Source organism: Chiloscyllium plagiosum, chromosome 9, assembly GCF_004010195.1.
Source record: "Chiloscyllium plagiosum isolate BGI_BamShark_2017 chromosome 9, ASM401019v2, whole genome shotgun sequence".
Classification (NCBI taxonomy): Eukaryota; Metazoa; Chordata; class Chondrichthyes; order Orectolobiformes; family Hemiscylliidae; genus Chiloscyllium; species Chiloscyllium plagiosum.
The window spans coordinates 87,701,183-87,722,917 of NC_057718.1; the positions used below are offsets into that span (position 1 = coordinate 87,701,183).

Genomic DNA, 21,735 nt, shown 5'->3' on the forward strand with positions numbered 1-21,735 from the left:
GGCGGGTAAAAGAGGGGGGTGGGTTTTGTGTGAGAGATGGCGGTTCTGTACAACTAGGAGAATGTGAAGGGAGTATGTTGCGAAGGCATGAGGTGTGTGTATGGGGGGGGTTGTGAGAATAGTGCAGGGGGATTGAGACTACTGTGGTTGGGAATGGGTCATAGAATATTTGGCAGAGAGAGTTAGATGTATCAGAGTGTGAGGGAGAGGGGTGATTTACTGGATACTATGTTTCATTTACTTGTATTTAGTGTGAAGCTCAGTGTTCTTTTAGGAAATGTCGCATTCTTCCTTTTAGCTTAGGAATTTCCAACTGTACTATGTCTAAAGTTTGGAAAGTGATGTTTAAACAACCTCAAACTTAGTTTCCAACTTTAGAGGTGATGTGGAGGGTGGGAAATCATCTCGGAAGCTGAGGAATGGGCTAAAAAACAGTCTGAAAAGATATTAATGGAATCCTTGAGAGAAATGCTGGAAGTGAAAGTAGAAATTAACAATGTGCATCAGTTAGAAACATGAACATGCACATATAGGGGAGAACAGGTAAATTAAAATCACTAACTTTTCATCCCAATGGGCTGTGAAATGTCCTTGCTGATATTTTTAGGACCGGTTGGATTTTGGTCATGTTCCAAATGATTGGCAAATAACATGGATCAATTATAGTCCTACAGCATTGAAGCAGACCCGTCCATCCAATCAGTCTGTGCTGACCATTATCACAAATTAAACTGGTCCCATCTGCTTGCACCTGGCCTATATCCCTCCAAATGTTTCATGGACTTATCCAAATGTCTTTTTAACATTCGAAGTGTACCTGTATCCACCACTTCTGGAAGTTCATTCCACATGTGAACCACTGTTTTAAAAAAAAAATCCTCCTCATGTCTTTTTTAAATCTTGCTCTTCTTATGTTAAAAATCGGCCCCCTGGTCTTGAAATTTCATACCCTCAGGAAAAGACACTAGCCATTCATCTTATCTGTATCCCTCATCATTTTATAAACCTCTATAAAGTCACCTCTCAACCTCCTAACCAGTGGAGCAAGTCCCAGCCTATCCAGCCTCTCCTTATAACTCAGACCTTCCATTTCCAACAACATCCAGGTTAATCTTTTTTGAACCCTGTCCAGTTTAATAATATCCTTCCTATTACAGGGTGACAAGAACTAGACACACTACTCCAGAAGAGGCCTCACCAATGTCTTGTACAACTAAACGCCTCCTTAACAACCCTGTCTACATGTGATGCAAACTTCGAAGAACTATGTATCTGAACCTCTAAGTCTCTGTGTTCTACAGCACTACTGAAGGAGAAAGTGAGGACTGCAGACACTGGACATTAGAGTCAAAAAGTGTGGTGCTGGAAAAGCAAAGCCAATCAGGCAGCATCCAAGGAGCAGAAGAGTTAGCATTTCCAGCTTAAGCTCTTCATCGCTGTTGACTCTCCTGCTCCTTGGATGCTGCCTGACCAGTTGTGCTTTTCTACCGTCACACCTTTTACACTACTGAAGGCCCTATTTTTATTTTATAAGTCCTGCCCTTGTTTGTTTTACTAAGATGCAATACCGTGCATTTATCCAAATTAAACTCCATCTGCCATTCCTCAGCCCATTCACTCAATTGATCAAGATCTCTTTGTAATCTTAGATAACCTCTTTAACTGTCCACTATACCACCAATTTTGGTGTCATCTGCAAACTTACTAAGCATACCTTTTATATCCTCACCTAAATCATTTATGTAAATAATAAACAGGAGTATACCCATATCCGATCCCTATGGAGCACCGCTGGTAACAGGCCTCCAGTCTGAAAAAACAACTCTCCACTATCATTCTGTCTCCTGCTGTTAAGCCAATTTATATTCAATTGGAAAGCTCACCCTGAATCCCATGTGATCCAATTTTACCAATTAGTCTATGTGGAACTTTGTCAAAGGCTTTGCTAAAGTCCACGTGAACACATCTACTGCTCTGCTCTTACCAAGCTTCTAGGTTACTTCCTCAAAAAGCTCAAATCAAGTTTGTGAGACATGATTTCCTTCACACAAAACCATGTTGACTATCACTAATCCTTCCTTGACACTCTAAATGCACACAAGTCCTATCTTTTAGAGTCACCTTCGACAACTTCCTTGACACTCTAAATGCACACAAGTCCTATCTTTTAGAGTCACCTTCGACAACTTACCCACCACTGAAATCAGAGTTCATAGTTCTGAGGCTTTTGCAATCCCTTCCTAAACAACAGCACAATATGAGCTAGTCTCCAGTCTTCCGGCACCTCTAAACATAGATTTCAATAAAGGCATTTTGGTAAAGGATTTTGTTGAAGTTCAACAAGAAGCCAAAACATAGAAATCACAAACTGCTTGGAAGATGAAAAACTAAATGTTCATGTTTCAGGTCATGAGCACTGAATGAAGGGCTGGCAAATAACCAATGAATACTCCAGTCATAATAAGTGAATTAATGTGATGAATGACCTGCAATTCATTAGAAGAAGAAGGCTGAAATTGAACCAGACCCAGTGTGGAATGTGTTGGAGACAAAGTGTTGGGATAACACAAAATTGACTCAAAAAATGGGGCTGGGACAGATTCAGGGTTGTACTTTGATTAGATTAGAAATCATGGTCAGCACTCTATTCAGGCCATCATATCTGTGTTAACTCTCCAAGATCTACTTAGTGGATCCAATCTCTTACTCTTCTGTTTTTCAATTATTTCTCCATTTCCTTTTTTAAAAATATTTATGGTTTTCCTTTCACTTGTATTTTTGGTAGGGCTTGGCTATCTACTAAGGACACTCTGCTATAACAAATCTCTTGACCTCTACAATGTTCTTTTGACTTTAAATGAATGCTCGCCATTTAGAAACTCATCAGTGAGGGGACTGATTTTGCATTATCAAACTCAGGATTTGGAACATCTCTGTTAAATCCCTCATTCGTTATCCTTACTGAGACCAAACTCGTGCTCCTGACTAACCCTTCATACCCTCCTATTTGGAGTGAAAATTGTCTGAACCCTGACTGATGTGACATTTTCTAAAATAAGGATGGAAAATGAATCTCAGTATTCAAAATGTGTTGAAATCAATTATCATTGAACATTACTGTCACTTTTGTTTTTGTAGGCAGTTGAGAAACCCATTTCTTTAAGTATAAGACCTTGTTCTTTCAACGCTTTGTGCATGAACTCTGAAATCTTGAGTCATTTTCAAATTTTATGTTTCATATACAATTCCTTTTTCTTTGCAGAACGTATCAGTTCATATCTGTTTGTTCAATACTTCATCTAATACCTGTCTACACCATGCAAGTAGTCTGTTAACATTCTCTGTCATCATCATGATTAATTGCTCTGCTTGTTTTTATTTTGTCTGACTGTTGGTTTTATGCTTCCTGTAACTGCATCCTGCTCATTTGTAAATATATAAAAGTACATTTGGTACTTATCAATTGCGATAGTGTGCACATGATTTGGACATTATGTTCATTGATCACTAGAACATGGCAGCACTAATATATATTTGTAGATGCCTGAATCACGACCTGAACTCCAAACTGATTGATCCTATACCTGACTAAGGACTGATTGACGTGAAAAAGGGAAGCTTAGCCAGATAGTGAACAGTGAGACTTCAAAATCTGAATTGCAGCATGCAGGTTCTTCACTAGGGCAGAGGAACTGAATTACTTAATTAATATAACAAAACAAAGAACTGTTGATTCTGGAAATGTGAAACAAAAAACAAAATTGCTGGAGAAAATCAGCAGATCTGGCAACATCTGTGGAAAGCAACCAGAGTTAATGTTTCAAGTACAGTAATTCTTCTACAGAACTGTTCTGACAAAGCTGACACTACTTGACACAGCTTCTGTTCCTCATTATGTTTGCTAGATTATATTCAGAGTCTCCTCGTTCAGTAACCTGAAGAAGGGCCTGTGCCCGAAACGTCGAATCTCCTGTTCCCTGGATGCTGCCTGACCTGCTGTGCTGTTCCAGCAATAAAGTTTCAATTTTGATCTCCAGGATCTGCAGACCTCACTTTCTCCTCGTTCAGTAACCTGTCAGGGCTCCATGTCTTTTTAAAATGTTGAGTTCATCATTATTTCCAGTACAACTTCGTGATATACATTTTAAAATAAGAATTATGGGATATGGGTCTTGCTGGAAAAGCCATCATTTATTGTTTTGAGAAGGTGGCAGTGAGCTGCCTGTATGAACTACAGGCAATGATGGTTACAGTTTGGAGGAGAGTGCCGACATTGGCAAAGGTTGCAACTTTGGAAGGTGTTGCCAGGGAGACCTAGTAGGTTGCTACAGTGCATCTTGTGGGTGGAACACACAAACCACTTTTCATTGACGGTGAACTTAGTGAACGTTGGAAGTGTCAGATAGTGGTTTTTTTGGACATTTTTGGAGTTGGACTCAAACCACGCATTTGGAGAGTATTCCATCACAATTTTAACCTGTACCTTGTAGGTGGTGGACAGCCTCGGATAACCAGGAGATGATTGACTTCATAGCCACAGTGTTTGTTTGGCTGGTTTACTTCAGTATTTGGACAATGGTAACCCCCAGAATATTGATAGTGTGGGATTCAGCATTGGAGATGATCATTTTCTGACACGTGTGGCATTAATGTCACTTGCCACTTCATCAGCTCAAGTCGGAATGTTGTCAATGAGCTTGCTGCACTTGGACATTGATTGCTTATGTATCTGAGGAGTCATTAATGAAGTGAACATTATGCAATCATCAGCGAGCACCCTCATTTCTAACTTTATGATGGACGTTAAGTCATTGATGAAGCAACTGAAGATTGTTGGATCTTGGGCACTACCCCAAGGAACTCCTGCCAAGATGGGCTGGGCTGAGATGGTTGACCTCTGACAACCAATACCATCTTCCTTTATGTTAGACATGACTTTAACCAGCAGACCATTGCCCACCATATCTCTTTGATAGCCAATCATAAATTACCAGACCTGTTTGAAATCTGTTCCATTTAACACAGTACAGTATCCTTGCTGTGAAAATGGAACTTTGTCTCTATGAGGACTGTGCGTTCATCATACCTACAGATATTGTCATGAACAGATGTGGCTACTACAAATGCAGATAAGGTCAAGTAGATTTTTCCCACTTGTTAGTTCCTTCACATCTGTTGCAAGCTCCATCTAGTAGTTACGTCTTTCAGGATGCAGCTAGCCTGGTCAATCACGGTGCTACCATGACACTGTTGATGAATGTTGAAGTCCCCCATGAAGAGTATATTGTGTGCCCTTGCCACCTGACTGAGCCCTCCAAGTGGTGTTCATCATGGTCAAGTATTTATTCATCAGCTCAGCAGCACAGTGGGCGGCGGGGTGGCACAGTGGTTAGCACTGCTGCCTCACAGCGCCTGAGACCCGGGTTCAGTTCCCGCCTCAGGCGACTGACTGTGTGGAGTTTGCACGTTCTCCCCGTGTCTGCGTGGGTTTCCTCCGGGTGCTCCGGTTTCCTCCCACTGTCCAAAGATGTGCAGGTCAGGTGAATTGGCCATGCTAAATTGCCCATAGTGTTAGGTAAGGGGCAAATGTAGGGGTATGGGTGGGTTGCGCTTCGGTAGGTCGGTGTGGACTTGTTGGGCTGAAGGGCCTGTTTCCACACTGTAATGTAATCTAATCACAGTAGAATGTTTCCTTGCCCAAGTTTGACTTGATGCCATGAGACTTCACAGGATCCAAAGTCAGTGTTGAGGACTCTGAAGGCAACTTCCTTCCAACAGTACACCACTGTGCCACCACCTCTGCTTGGTGTTCTGGTGGTAGGACAGATGTACCTAGGAATTCTGATGTTGTCTGGAACATTGTAAGAATGACTGTGTCGGAGTGTTGCTTGACTAGTCCGTGGGACAACTCTCCTAATTTTGGCATAAGTCTTCAGGAGGAAAGGTCATCAGAGGTGTTTGTTGTCATTTCTGTTGTCTTGATTACGAGGCTAAGCAATGTCACAAAGAGCTAAGCACATTTTAGAAGCTATTTAAGGGTCAACTGTATTGCTGTGGATTTAGAGATCTACATTTGGCCCACACTAGTTGAGGATATTTCTAAGGGACATGAATGAACCAAATGGTCTATATGAACATTGACAGTGTTTTGAGTTCATCAGTAGAGTAGCTTTTAATTCCTGGTTGATAAATTAATTTCAGATTTCGCTGTCTATTTTATGGTATGTTTGGAGTCCACGTTCCCAGAGGTGTAACTGGATTACTAGTCTATTGATAATGCTATTACTCCATCACCTCCCCCTAGTTCTGGGCCTTAAATCTGCAGTATAACCAACAAGAATTTGTCAAGACCTGTGACCCTGGCTGTATACAGTGCCTTCTATAGTTTTATGGAATGAACCGTGTTGGCCAAAGACCAGCATTTTGCTGTGGGCCTCAGAAGGTGGTACGAGTGGATTATCTGCCCAGTACCTCTGCCTCACATGGTTGCAAATGCATCAGCTTTGTGAAGGAATGAGCTGGGCTCTCACATTATTGACTGTGAAGATGTTTGTGGAGCTACCCATACTGATTGCTTGTTTAATTGTTCACCATTCACCAGTGGAAGTTGCAGAATTTAGATGTGATTTGTTGGTTGTGACATTGCTTAGCTTTGTGTATGGCATACTGCTTCTGAAGAATTCAGCTATCCTGACTGGATTGCTGTCTTCAAAAGTGCACAAATTGGTGCAATTGACAGATTACGTTTAATGCAGAGAAATGGGAAATAATTCATTTTAGTAGGAAGAGGATAGAGACTTAGGATAAATAGACAAAGTCTTTTTCCTGGGGTCAGGGAGTCCAGAACGAGAGGGCATAGGTTTAGGGTGAGAGGGGAAAGATATAAAAGAGACCTAAGGGGCAACGTTTTCAAGCAGAGGGTGGTGCGTGTATGGAATGAGCTGCCAGAGGAAGTGGCGGAGGCTGGTACAATTGCAACATTTAAAAGGCATCTGGATGGGTATATGAATAGGAAGGGTTTAGAGGGATATGGCTGGGTGTTGGCAGGTGGGACTAGATTGGTTTGGGATATCTGGTCGGCATGGATGAGTTGGACCAAAGAGTTTGTTTCCATGCTGTACATCTCTATGACTCTATGGCAATAAAGAATATAATTCTAAAGGGGATGCAGGAGCAAAGGGAACTGGGGGTATGTGTGTACCAATTATTGAAGGCAGGGGGACAGAGCTAGAGAAAATACAAATAAAGCATAGCAGCATGGGATTATAATTAAAGGCACAATGTACAAAAGCAAGCAAGTTTTGGTGAGTATTTAGAAAACGCTAGTCATTCTTCATCTGGAGTATTGAGCTGTATTCTGGGCATCACACTTTAGGAGCGATGTGAAGGTACTGCGAGAGGTGCAAGAAAGATTCATTGCGATAATTCCAGGCAAAATTCAGGCCATGAGTAGATTGGTGTAGTTTGGATTGTTCTCCTTAGACAGGGGAGTGTTGAGAAATGCTCTGACGGACTTATGCAAAATTATGAAACACTTAGACAGCATGGATAGACAAAAACTTCTCACCAGTGAAAGGGTTAATTAAAATTTTGAGCAGTTGCCAAACATGAAACAAAACCTTTTTATCGCAGTGAGTGGGCTGGAACTGTTTTCCCTGGAGCGTCAGAGGCTGAGGGGTGACCTTATCGAGGTTTACAAAATTATGAGGGGCATGGATAGGCAAAGTCTTTTCCCTGAGGTCGGGGAGTCCAGAACTAGAGGGCATAGGTTTAGGGTGAGAGGGGAAAGATATAAGAGAGACCTACGGGGCAACCTTTTCACACAGAGGGTGGTACGTGTATGGAATGAGCTGCCAGAGGAAGTGGTGGAGGCTGGTACAATTGCAGGATTTAAGAGGCATTTGGATGGGTAAATGAATAAGAAGGGTTTGGGAGGATTTGGGCCGGGTGTTGGCAGGTGGGACGAGATTGGGTTTGGGATATCTGGTCGGCATGGATGGGTTGGACCGAAGGGTCTGTTTCCATGCTGTACATCTCTGTGACTCTCTGATTAGGATATAGAATACACTAAGTGTGAGTTTGGGCAGACTGAATTATGGCTTTCAAGAGGGAATTCAATCATTAACTGAGGAAAAAAAAATGCAAGACGACAGGGATTAGTCATAGAGTCATAGAGAAGTACAGCACAGAAACAGACCCTTCAGTCCAACTCATCCATGCTGACCAGATATCCTAACTTACTTTAGTTTTAAATTCCATCTGCCACTCCTCAGCCCATTCACTCAATTGATCAAGATCTCTTTGTAATCTTAGATAACCTCCTTAACTGTCCACTACACCCACCTTTTTGGTGTCATCTGCAAACTTACGAACCATATCTTCTATATTCTCATCTAAATCATTTATATAAATGGTAAACAGGAGTAAAATTAGAGGGAGTCAATTTAAAATGGAAATGAGACATTTCTTCAGCCAGAGAATGGTGAGCCTGTGGAATTCATTGCCGCAGAGCGCAGTGGAGACCGGGACGTTAAATGTCTTCAAGGCAGAGATTGATAAATTCTTAATCTCGCAAGGAATTAAGAGCTATGGGGAGAGGGTGGGTAAGTGGCATCGAAATGCCCATTAGCCATGATTGAATGGCAGAGTGGACTCGATGGGCCGAATGGCTTTACCTCTACTCCTATGTCTTATGGTCTTATTTACCAGCACTTGGCCCATATATCTCTAGACCTTTTTCTATTCATACACCCATTCAGATGTCTTTTAAATGTTGCAATTGTACTAGCCACTACCACTTCCTCTGGTAGTTCATTCCATACGTGTACCACCACCCTCTGCATGAAACAGTTGCCCCTTAGGTCCCTTTTATATCTTTCCCCTCTCACCCTAAACCTATGCCCTCCAGTTCTGGACTCCCCCCACCCCAGGGAAAAGATCTTGTCTATTTACCCTATCCATGCCCCTCATGATTTTATAAACCTCTATAAGGTCACCCCTCACCGTCTGAAACTCTAGGGAGAACAGCCCAGCCTCTTCCTATAGCTCAAATCCTGCAATCATGGCAACATTCTTGTTAATCTTTTCTGAGCCCTTTCAAATTTCACAACATCTTTCCGAGAGGAAGGGATCAGAATTGCATACAATATTCCAAAAGTGGCCAAACCAATGTTCTGTACAGCCGCAATATGACCTCCCAATTCCTATACTCCATGTTCTAACCAATAAAGAAAAACATACCAAACGCCGCCTTCACTATCCTATCTACCTGCGACTCCACTTTCAAGGAAGTATGAACCTGAACTCCAAGGCCTCTTTGTTCAGCAACACTCCCTAGGACCTTACTGCTAAGGGTATAAGTCCTGCTAAGATTTGCTTTTCCAAAATGCAACACCTCACATTTATCTGAATTAAACTCCATCTGCCACTCCTCAGCCCATTGGCCCATCTGATCAAGATCCTGTTGTATTCTGAGGTAACCTTCTTTGCTGTCCACTACACCTCTGATTTTGGTGTCATCTGCAAACTTACTAACAATCCCTCCAATGTTCACATCCAAATCTTTTATATAAATGATGAAAAGTGTTGAACCCAGCACTGATCCTTATGCCATTTTATTGGTCATGGGCTTCCAGTCTAAAATGCAACCCTCCTCCACCACCACCCCCTGTCTTCTACCTTTGAGCTAGTTCTGTATCCAAATGGCTAATTTTCCCTGTACAGTTCTGTATCCAAATGGCTAGTTCTCCCTGTATTTCATGAAATCTAACCTTGCTAATCAGTCTTCCTTGTCGACACCTTACTGAAGTCCATATAGATCATGTCCACGGCTCTGCCCTCATCAATTACCTTTGTTACTTCTTCAAAAAACTCAATCAAATTTGTGAGACATGTTTCTAACACACAAAGCCATGCTGACCATCCCTAATCAGTCTTTGTCTTTCCAAATACATGTAAATCCTGTCCCTCAGGATTACCTCCAACAACTTGTCCATTACTGATGTCAGGCTCACTGGTCTATAGCTCTCCAGCTTTTCCTTACCACCTTTCTTAAATAGTGGCACCACGTTAGCCAACTTTGTCTTCCGGCACCTCACCTGTGACTATCAGTGATCTCAGCAAGAGGCCCAGCAATCAGTTCCCTATCTTCCCACAGAATTCTAGGGTATACCTGATCAGGTCCTGGGGATTTAAACACTTTTATGCGTTTCAAGACATCCAGCACCACCATCTCTGTAATATGGACATTTTTCATGCTGTCACCATCTATTCCCCACATTCTATATCTTTCATGTCCTTCTCAACAATAGGGTGATCATCCCTTCGTTATTTCTCAGTTCCACCCAAATAACCTCCCTGAATGTATTCCCAGGAATATCCTCCCTAAGAACAGCAGTAATGCTATCCCTTATCAACCCCCCCCCCCCCCCCCCCCCCATCCTTCCTGTAGCATTTGTATTCTGGAACATTAAGCTGCTAGTCCTGTCCATCTCTGAGACATGTCTCTTTAATTGCTATGATATCCCAGTCCCATGTTCTTAACCATGCCGAATTCATTTGCCTTCCCTGTTAGGCCTCCAGCATTGAAGTTAATGCAGTTTGATTTATCAGTCCTACCTTGTTCCTTCCCTCCCCGACTGTTTGACTTGCTCTCTTTCCCAGCTGTTCCAGTCTCAGATTGATCTCTTTCCACACTATTTCTCTGGGTCCACGCCCTCCTACCGTACTAGTTTAAATCCTCCCGGCAATCCTAGCAAATCTCCCTACCAGTATATTAGTCCCCTTTCAATTCAGGCGTAATTCTTCCTCCTTGTACAGGTCACTTCTACCCCAGAAGAGATTCCAGTGATCTAAAAATATGAACCCTTCTCCTAGGCACCAACTCCTCAGCCACGCATTCATCTGCTGTATCCTCCTATTTCTACCCTCACTAGTTCATAGCACTAGGAGTAATCCAGATATTACTACCCTTAAGGACCTCCTTTTAAAATTCCTGTCTAGCTTTTCATATTCTCCCTTCAGAAACTCGTCCTTTTCCCTCCCTACATCATTGGTACCAATGTGTACAATGACCTCCCGCTGGTCCCTCTCCCCTTTGAGAATATTCTGCACCCTCTTTGAGAAATCCTTGATCTTGGCACCAGAGAGGCAACATACCATTCTGTTCTCTCATTGCTAGCTGCAGAAACGGCTGTCTGTGCCTCTGACTAGAGAGTCCTCTATCACAGTCGATCGATCGGAACCTGACATGCCCTTCATTACATTATGGCCCATCTGGATATCAGAAGCTTGGCTGTTCATCTAACATTCCTCTGAGAGTCCATCACCCCCTTCATTTTCCAAAGCAGCATACTTGTTTGAAATGGAGATAGCCACAGAAGACTCCTGTACTACCTGCCTACCTCTTACCTTTCCTGGAGTTAACCCATCTATGTGACTTTATCTGTGGCTTTTCTCCCTTCCTCTAACTGCCTCACTCATGTAAATTCCTCATTGCCTCTAATTTTCACTCCAGTCAATCCATGCAATCTGATAGGATTCGCCACCAAAGACGCTTCCTGCAGACATAATCGTCATTAACATGTAATATGTCCCTAAATTCTTACATCTGACAAGAAGAGCATTATCACTCTACTAAAGGCCATGTTTGCTCCTTCACAATCTACAGACATAGAAAATAGCACCATCTTTTTGCTCTTCAACAGTGCTCCAGGTTAACTTACTACTTGTGGTTTATATTTTTAAAATTTAATCCAGAGACAGATTTCAATAAAATATATAATCAAGAAAGAATCCACTTTACTCACTACTGTAGACTTACAGCGAAGTTAGCGGAAGAGTCATATTCAATAAACTACTCTTTCAGAGCGTCACCACAGACACAACTTTTTGAATGCCTTCCTATCCTGCAGCCGTCTCTTTATTCCATGAATCCCCATTCATGCCCTTCTGGACTGAACCAGACACAATTCTGATTTGGTATCTGGCTACCTTATATCACCTTATCATGCTTGAGATGTTTTACACCAGAAAGAATTGGAAAAGAGGTCTTTAATTATTGTATTTTAAAGCATTTTGTATTTTTTTTATAAAGGGACAGTGTACGAATGGGTAGTTTCCGAATTAATAAAAGCTGTTTTCTCTAAAGACTTTACAGGGAGCCTACAGCAATAGATCTTTATCAGTGTTTGTGCTCCACTCAAGCCTCCACCTATCATATTATTTCATCTATTAGTTTCAGTACGTCTGTTTATTCCTTTCTAACTTAGATGCTTGAGGTCACATTGATGTATAGCTAAGTGTTCAGGTCAGGGTAGGATTTAGTATCAGTGTTACTGTAAGCATCCGGGTGATTATGGTTAGAGTTCCTGCATTAACTGTGAAAGTAAACAACTTGAAACAGGTCAATGGAAATGTGCCTTGACGATCTTCGAGCAGTCATTGTGGGAAATCTCTTGTTGCTTCTCACTGCCTGGAATAGCTTTAGGAAATAGGATGTATCAAAAATAAATAGTTAATGGGCTATATTTAGGTTATACGTATCTGATCTTGGTAAGGCAGTAATTTTTACCCCAAGCAGTAACACTAATCTTTTTTATGCTCCACATGCAGCATCGAGTGCCAAGCACTCAAAAGTATCGTTACCATTTACCATGAAAGGCTGGCAGTTTATAACTCAGCAAGTTAAATTCAACTATTGAATTTTTCATCTGCCAGGCATGTGGGGACTTTCCATGTAAATATGTTTTTGAAATAAATTTGAATGGTTGCCAATAGCAGCCGTGAAAACAGGCTTAACATTTCCAACATCAATAAGTACTTTTTATAGTTGTACAGTGCCCAGAAGACAATTTGCAACAGCACATGTCCAACATTATTGCAGTGTTCCTCATGCTGTAGGCACAGGGAGAAGGAGGTAACATACTACTATAAATATAAATATCTAAAATAGGAGCAAAAGTAGAACATTTGCCCACCCAAACCTGCTCTATCATTCAATAAGATCATGGCTGATCTGTTTTAGGTTTGAATTCCACACTCCCATTTACCCCTTTGATTTCCCAGTCTAACAAGAATCTATTCAGCTCTGATTTTAAAAAAAATTGATGACCCAATCTCCACCACCACCTCAGACAGAGAATTCCAAAGTCTCTCAAATCTCTGGAATGTAGTGCAGCAAGGTATGAAATTGTTCACTTTGGCAGGAAGAATGAAAAGGCATAGAGAACAACTGATTAGGGATAGTCAGCATGGCTTTGTGTGTGTGAAATCATGTCTCACGAACTTGATTGGGTTTTTTGAAGAAGTAACAAAGAGGATTGATGAGGGTAGAGTGGTGGGTTGATCTAAATGGACTTCAGTAAGGCGTTTGACAAGCTTCCTCATGGGAGACTGATTAGCAAGGTTAGATCACATGGAATACAGGGAGAACTAGCCAGTTAGGTACAGAACTGGCTCAAAGGTAAAAGTCAGAGGCTGATGGTAGAGGGTTGTGTTTCAGACTGGAGGCCTGTGTGTTATGAAGTTGAAGGCATGAACTGTACTTTTTAGAGTGAAAACAGAAAAGCTGGCAGGCAACTGTCATGTGACTGACTACAAGCACAAAGTTTACGAGACAGTTTGAAGATGTAATATTTTGCTGTGATCTAGATATCAGTTGTTTTCACAGTAGTTTGAATTTAACCAGTTTAAATTATGCACCAACATACTAAAACCCAATCAAATTTGAATTTTACTGTTTTGACAACATTGAACCAATGAGATGATCCAATGTTTTGGGGTATAAAAAGCTAGCATTTTGGACAGTTAGCCAGAGAAAGAGCACCTTCTGCCATCGAACAACTGCTATTCAAAACACTCTCTAAAAGGTATCTTTTTATATGAAACATTTTTGCAGGAGAAGACTGAAAACGACCCAGGAGGATCGACATTGCTGTCTGGTTTTGAAAATCAATTTGCTGTAAATTTATTAGGGGCTTTATCCGATCAGTATATTGTTACAGAGTGGGAGGTAGATAACAAATTTTGAAGAGAAAGGGGACGTGGAGTTTTAAATAGTTGTTGTTTAGTATCCTCTTTTAGAGTTAAAGAATAAATTGTTACTTTTTTCTTTAAATAATGGAATTGGGTAGTTTTCTGTCACTCATACTTTAACAGATTACGAGGCGGGGTGAGCTTTTCTGTGTTTGGTTTAATTAGCAGAAGGGTTCACTGCCGTGTTGTAACATGTGGCAGTCCACTGGTCACAAGGATCGGTGCTGGGTCCACTACTTTTCATCATTTATATAAATGATTTGCATGTGAACATAGGAGGTATAATCAGTAAGTTTGCAGATGACACTAAAATCAGTAGTGGACAGCAAAGAAGGTTACCTGACCTTACAACAGGATCTTGATCAGATAGGCCAATGGGCTGAGGAGTAGCAGATGGAGTTTAATTTAGATAAATATGAGGTGCTGCATTTTGGAAAAGCAAATCAGAGCAGGACTTATACACTTAATGGTAAGGTCCTAGGGAGTGTGGCTGAACAAAGAGACCTCAAAGTGCAGGTATATAGTTCTTTGCAAGTAAAGTTGCAGATAGATAGGATAGTGAAGAAGGCTTTTGGTATGCTTTCCTTTATTGGTCAGAGCATTAAGTATAGGGGTTGGGAGGTTATGTTGCGGCTGTACAGGACATTGGTTTGGCCACTTTTGGAATATTGCGTGCGATCCTGGTCTCCTTGCTATCAGCAGGATGTTGTGAAACTTGAAAGGGTTCAGAAAAGATTTACAAGGATGTTGCCAGGGTTGGAGGATTTGAGCTATAGGGAGAGGCTGAATAGGCTGGGGATATTTTCTAACCTGGAGCGTCAGAGGCGGTGGGGTGACCTCATAGAGGTTTATAAAATCATGAGGGGCATGGATAGGATAAATAGACAAGGTCGTTTCCCTGGGGTGAGGGAGTCCAGAACTAGAGGGCGTGGGTTTAGAGTGAGAGGGGAAAGATATAAAAGAGACCTAAGGAGCAACTGTTTCATACGGAGGGTGGTGTGTGTATGGAATGAGTTGCCAGAGGAAGTGGTGGAGGCTAGTACAATTGCAACATTTAAAAGGCATCTGAATGGGTATATGAATAGGAAGAGTTTAGAGGGATATGGGCATGTGCTGGCAAATGGGACTAGATTGGGTTGGGATATCTGGTTGGCATGGACAAGTTGGACCAAAGAGTCTGTTTCTGTGCTGGACTTCTTTGACTCAAACTGCATGGTTCCCAAGTGCAAAAGTCAGTGTATGGATCGCAACTTTCAATCTCAATGACTTCGACAAAATAACTGAGTTTGTTCCCAATATAAAACTAATTGGAAATATAAGCTGTGAGGAGAACATAGGCAAGACAAGTGAAGTAAGTGGGCAACATGATAGGGAAGTATAAAGTTATTCACTGTGTAATAAGAATAGAAACATTTTTTTAAAATGGCTTGTAATTTATAAATATTGATGCTGAGAGAAACTTAGATATATTCATACAAGAAAAATGTTAACGTGGACACAAGCAAGGGAAATGACATTTTGATCTTATTGCAAAGAAATTAATGTACAAGAAGAGGGATGCCTCGGTACAGTTAATATAAGGATTTGGTGAAGCCTTATGTGTACTGTGCAGTTTGATCTCTAAACATGGAAAGAAATATTTGCATTGGAGATATTACAGTGGTGGTGAATCTGAGAAAATTGGGCTGTATCCTTCTGAGTTTAGAAGAATGAGACATTCCCAGCCATCGCAAGTTTGTAGTTTAGGGCGGCATGGTGGCACAGTGGTTAGCACTGCCTCCTCACAGCGCCAGAGATCCTGGTTCAGTTCCTGCCTCAGGCAACTGTCTGTGTTGAGTTTACACGTTCTCCCTGTGTCTGCGTGGGTTTCCTCCGGGTGCTCCGGTTTCCTCCCACAGTCCAAAGATGTGCAGGTTAGGTGAATTGGCCATGCTAAATTGCCCGTAGTGTTACGTGAAGGGATAAATGTGGGGGAATGGGTCTGGGTAGGTTGCTCTTCGGAGGGCCAGTGTGGACTTGTTGGGCCGAAGTGCCTGTTTCCAGAGTGTAAATAACCTAATCTAATCTAATCATGATCACATTGAAACATAAAAATTTGCTGCAGTTAACAGGGACACCCATTAAGGAATTGTTTCCCCTTGTTGGGTAATGTAGAAAGTTAAGGCACTGTTTCATAGAGTACAGGTTGATCATTTATTACGGAGATGGAGAGAAATTTCTTCCCTTGGACAGTTGTGAATCTTTGGAATTTTCTACTCTAGACGGCTGTGGATGCATGCTTATTGAATATATTGAAGGCTGGGATTAATTTCTGGCCTGACAGAAAAGAAATGGGCGGCACGGTGGCACAGTGGTTAGCACTGCTGCCTTGCAGTGTCAGAGACCCGGGTTCAATTCCCGCTTCAGGCGACGGACTGTGTAGAGTTTGCACGTTCTCCCTGTGTCTGCGTGGGTTTCCTCCGGGTACTCCGGTTTCCTCCCACAGTCCAAAGATGTGCAGGTTAGGTGGATTGGCCATGCGGTAAAAGATTAACAATGATTGCATGAATGGTAGAGCTTGCTTAGGGAACTATATGATTCACTCCTATTTCTTATGCAGTTAGGCCAATGTATTCTGCTCCACAGTGTTAGTTTCTGGATGAAAATAGTTACACTCAATTAACAAGTAGTGCACAGCAAGGTTGCTTCTGCAAGATGCTGTTTATATTTACTTATTGCCCTCCTAGCTCAGGTAATTTCCAAAATTATGGCAATGTAAGTCATATCCTCCTTCCCTGTATCTCAGCTGGAAAACTGAAAAAAGAGAGTTATTAAAAGAATTAAATAACAAACCTAGACACAGGCATCTGACTTAAATTACTATTGCTGCACATGCGCAATATGTCCAATCAAGCCTGCTCAACCTTGTCTGATTTTCCACCTTAGGTCGACTTTCATACCCTAGTCACAACTTGGAGGAAAAAAATTATCCTGTACTCAATCCCAAGTGGCTGACTCCTGACTGAAAAGTTGTTCTGTGCTTTAAGAACCTATGCTTCTGGATAGCAGCCTCTCAGCATTTCCCCTGTCAAACCTCAAGAATTTTATACCTTAACCTCAAGTTTTAATGAAATCTCCTCTTGTGCCTCTCAATACCAGAAAATTTTATTTGATCTCTCCTCACTTGTTGACTCTCTCATCCTGGGAATTAATCTAGCAAAACCTTTGTTCCTCCTCTTGTCATCCCGTTCCCGTTCTTAACGTTGTTAACTGGATTCATACAATGAAAACTTTTCCCCTTGTTAGCTGACCTTGCATACTGAATGCTTCCAATATTGTTAAGTGGCTTTACATAATGACTGCTTTTCCACCTTGTTAACCCATTACCCTTGCCTCCAACACCCCATTGTTAACTGAAATTCTTACTTGATCTGAGTCAGCTGAACCTTTTGTTTCATAAAACTCAACTTAACTTTGCCTGCCTGCTTATACCCTATACACATTCTCATTCTAAGGTAAGTATAAAGATGACTTGAGTCTTTAATATGGTAAAATATCCCAAGGTGCTTCACCAGGATTATTATCCCTCAAAATTTTGACATTTATCTTTGCTTGGCTAAGGAGATCAAAATTGCACATGGTATTCCAAAGTCCAACAATTATAGCAAAACCTCCTTATTCCAACCTTCATTCAGTAAAGGCCAGCATAACATTTGCTTTCCTAATTGCTTATTGTATTGCATGATAACTTGTTGTAGGTTTTGTGCAGGGGTTCACAAGTTATTTGAATATCAACCATTATTAGTGTCATATTATTTTACTATTTTCCAGTTCATTCCTATCAAAGTAGATAATTAAATATTTTCTCACATTGGTCTGTTTCCATGCTGTACATCTCTGTGACACTGACTAGTCTCCATTTGTCCTCTCTTCATCCCAGACGGCTGCAGTTCTTTGCAGGCTTTGTACCTTCCTCACAGCTTACTTCCCCACTTAGCATTCTATTATCAGCAAATCTGGATACATTACATTCCTTCCTCCTCATCTAAGCTATCAATATAAGTTGTAAATTACTGAAATCCAATCTCTGATCCTTGCAGCATTCCACCAATTATAATCTGCCAACATAGAAAATTGTTTATTCCTGCATTCTGTTTTCTATCTGTTGGTCAGTGCTCAGTGCATACCAATATATCTCTAATTCCATGAACCATTGTCTTGTGTAGCAATCTCTTGTGCTACAGTGTATCAGTGATTCCTGAAGAAGGGTTTATGCCCGAAATGTCGATTCTCCTGCTCCTTGGATGCTGCCTGATCTGCTGCGCTTTTCCAGTAACACATTTTTCAGTGTATCAAATACCTGTGTAAAAATCCTATCTATGTTGACCTTCCTTATCTACCCTCCTAATTATACCCCTCAAAATTGATAGATTTATTAAGTACTATTCCCTTTCATAAAACAATTTGATTATAGCAAAATAAGGAGGTTTTGCTATAATTGTTGGACTTTGGAATACCATGTGCAATTTTGATTTCCTTAGCCAAGCAAAGATAAATGTCAAAATTTTGAGGGATAATAATCCTGGTGAATATGATTCTTGAAGTGATCTGTTAACATGTTCCTCATGGCAGATTGTAGTGATTCCCAACTATTGATGTCAAACCAACTAACTATAATTCCCTTTTTACTTGCTTCCTCCTTTCCTGAACAGCGAAGATATGTTTGCTATCTTCTAATACGTGAAGAGGACTGTTCTTGAAAACGAATAGATCGCTGTAGGTGCCTTCCAGGGATTTGTCAGTTTTAGGTCCATTAATATTTTAGAGCTGATATTAATTTTATGTCCCTCATGCACAGTAGACCCTTGATTTCCTCACTAGTTCTAGGATGTTGTTTACATAGAACATTACAGCGTAGTACAGGCCCTTCGGCCCTCGATGTTGCGCCGCCCTATCTTACTAATCTGAAGCCCATCCCACCTACACTATTCCATTTACATCCATATGCCTATCCAATGAAGACTTAAATGAACTTAAACTTGGCGAATCTACTACCATTTCAGGCAATGCATTCCATATCCTTACTACTCTCTGAGTAAAGAAACTACCTCTGACATCTGTCTTATACCTATCTCCCCTCACTTTAAAGCTGTGTCCCCTCGTGTTTGCCTTCCCCATGCTTGGAAAAAGGCTCTCCCTGTCCACTCTATCTAACCCTCTGATTATCTTGTACGTCTCTATTAAGTCACCTCTTAACCTTCTTTTCTCTAGCGAGAACAGCCTCAAGGCCCTCAGCCTTTCCTTGTAAGACATTCCCTCCATACCAGGCAACATCCTAGTAAATCTCCTCTGCACCCTATCCAAAGCTTCAACATCCTTCTTATAATGCGGTGACCAGAACTGTACACAATACTCCAAGTGTGGCCACACCAGAGATTTGTACAGCTGCAGCATAACCTCCTGGTTCCAAAACTCAATCCCTCTATTAATAAAGGCCAAAACACTGTATGCCTTCTTAACAACCCTGTCAATCTGGGTGGCAACTTTCAGGGATCTGTGTACATGGACACCGAGATCCCTCTGCTCATCCGCCCTCCCTAGAATCCTCCCATTAGCCCAGTACTCTGCATTCCGATTACTCCGTCCAACCTCACACGTGTCCACATTAAATTCCATTTGCCACCTCTCAGCCCAGCTCTGCATCCTATCTATGTCTCTCTGCAACCTACTACATCCTTTATCACTATCCAACTCCTTAGTGTCGTCTGCGAATTTGCTAACCCACCCTTCTATGCCCTCATCCAAGTCATTTATAAAAATGACGAACAGCAGTGGACCTAACACTGACCCTTGTGATATGTCGCTAGTAACTGGACACCAAGATGAACATGTTCCATCAACTACAACCCTCTGTTTTCTTTCAGTAAGCCAATTACTTATCCAAACTGCTATGTCTCCCACAATCCCATTCCTCCGCATTTTGTATAATAGCCTACTGTGGGGAACCTTATCGAATGCCTTGTTGAAATCCATATACACCACATCAACCGGTTTACTCTCATCTACCTGTTTGGTCACTTTGTCAAAAAACTCAATAAGATTCGTTAGGCACGACCTACCCTTCACAAAACCGTGCTGACTGTCCCAGATCAGATTATTCTTTTGTAGATGGTTATAAATCCTATCTCTTATAACCTTTTCCAACACTTTACCAACAACTGAAGTGAGACTCACTGGTCTGTAATTACCAGCGTTGTCTCTACTACCCTTTTTGAACAGGGGAACCACATTTGCTATCCTCCAGTCTTCAGGCACTATTCCTGCAGACAATGATGATTTGAAGATCATTGCCAAAGGCTCGGCAATCTCTTTCCTTGCTTCCCAGAGGATCCTAGGATAGATCCCATCTGGTTAAAATCTTCAAGGAGAAAATGAGGACTGCAGATGCTGGAGATCAGAGCTGAAAATGTGTTGCTGGAAAAGCGCAGCAGGTCAGGCAGCATCCAAAGAACAGGTGAATCGACGTTTCGGGCATAATCCTGAAGAAGGGCTTATGCCCGAAACGTCGATTCTCCTGATCCTTGGATGCTGCCTGACCTGCTGCGCTTTTCCAGCAACACATTTTCAGCTCTGGATCCCATCTGGCCCAGGGGACTTGTCTATCTTCACATTCTGTAATAATTCCAATACCTCTTCCTTATGAACCTCAATCTCTTCTAGTCTAGATGAAAGTATCTCTGTATCTTCCTCGCCAACATTGTCATTTTCTATGTTGAACACTGTTGAAAAATGTTTATTTAGTGTTTCCCCTATCTTCTCTGCCTCCACACACAACTTCCCACTACTATCCTTGATTGGCCCTAATTTAATTCTCGTCATTCTTTTATTCCTGACATACCTATGGAAAGCCTTAGGATTAACCCTGATCCTATCTGCCAACAACATCTCATGTCTCCTCCTGGCTCTTCTGAGCTCTCTTTTTAGGTCTTTCCTGGCTTCCTTGTAACCCTCAAGCGCCCTATCTGAGTTTTCACATTTTGCCCTATCATAAGCCGCCTTCTTCTTGACCATAGATTCCACTTTCTTAGTAAACCACGGCTCATGCGTTCTATAACATCTGCCCTATCTAACAGGTACATACTTATCTGGGACACACTGGAGCTTTTCCTTGAATAAGCTCCACATTTTTAATGTGCTCATCCCCTGCAGTTTTCTCCCCCAATCTACGCTTCCTAAATCTTTCCTAATTGCATCATAGTTTCCGTTCCCCCAGCTGTAACTCCTGCTTGGTGGATTATGCCTATCCCTTTCCATCACTAAAGTAAACTTGACAGAATTGTGATCGCTATCTCCAAAGTGCTCGCCTACTTCCACATCTAACACCTGGCCAGGCTCGTTACCCAGTACTAAATCTAAAGTGGCTTCGCCCCTTGTAGGCCTGTCTATATATACTGTGTCAGGAAGCCCTCCTGCACACAATGGACAAAAACTGACTCATCTATAGTACTCTCGTTCTGTAGTGTTCCCGGTCAATATTTGGATAGTTGAAGTCCCCCATGAGAGCTACCTTGCCTCTCTTACTCCTATCGAGAATCATCTTTGCAATCCTTTCCTCTACATCTCTGGGACTATTCGGAGGCCTATAGAAAACTCCCAGCATGATGACTTCTCCTTTCCTGTTTCTAACCTCAGCCCATAGTACCTCAATTGATGAGTCCCCAA

At 41.6% G+C, this 21,735-nt stretch overlaps 1 protein-coding gene across 2 annotated transcripts in view; it reads left to right on the top strand.

Annotated features, from left to right (window-relative positions):
• usta (uronyl 2-sulfotransferase a) overlaps positions 1-21,735 on the top strand; it is an 89,215-nt gene that overhangs the window by 617 nt on the left and 66,863 nt on the right. The gene's annotated exons all lie outside the window — the stretch shown is intronic.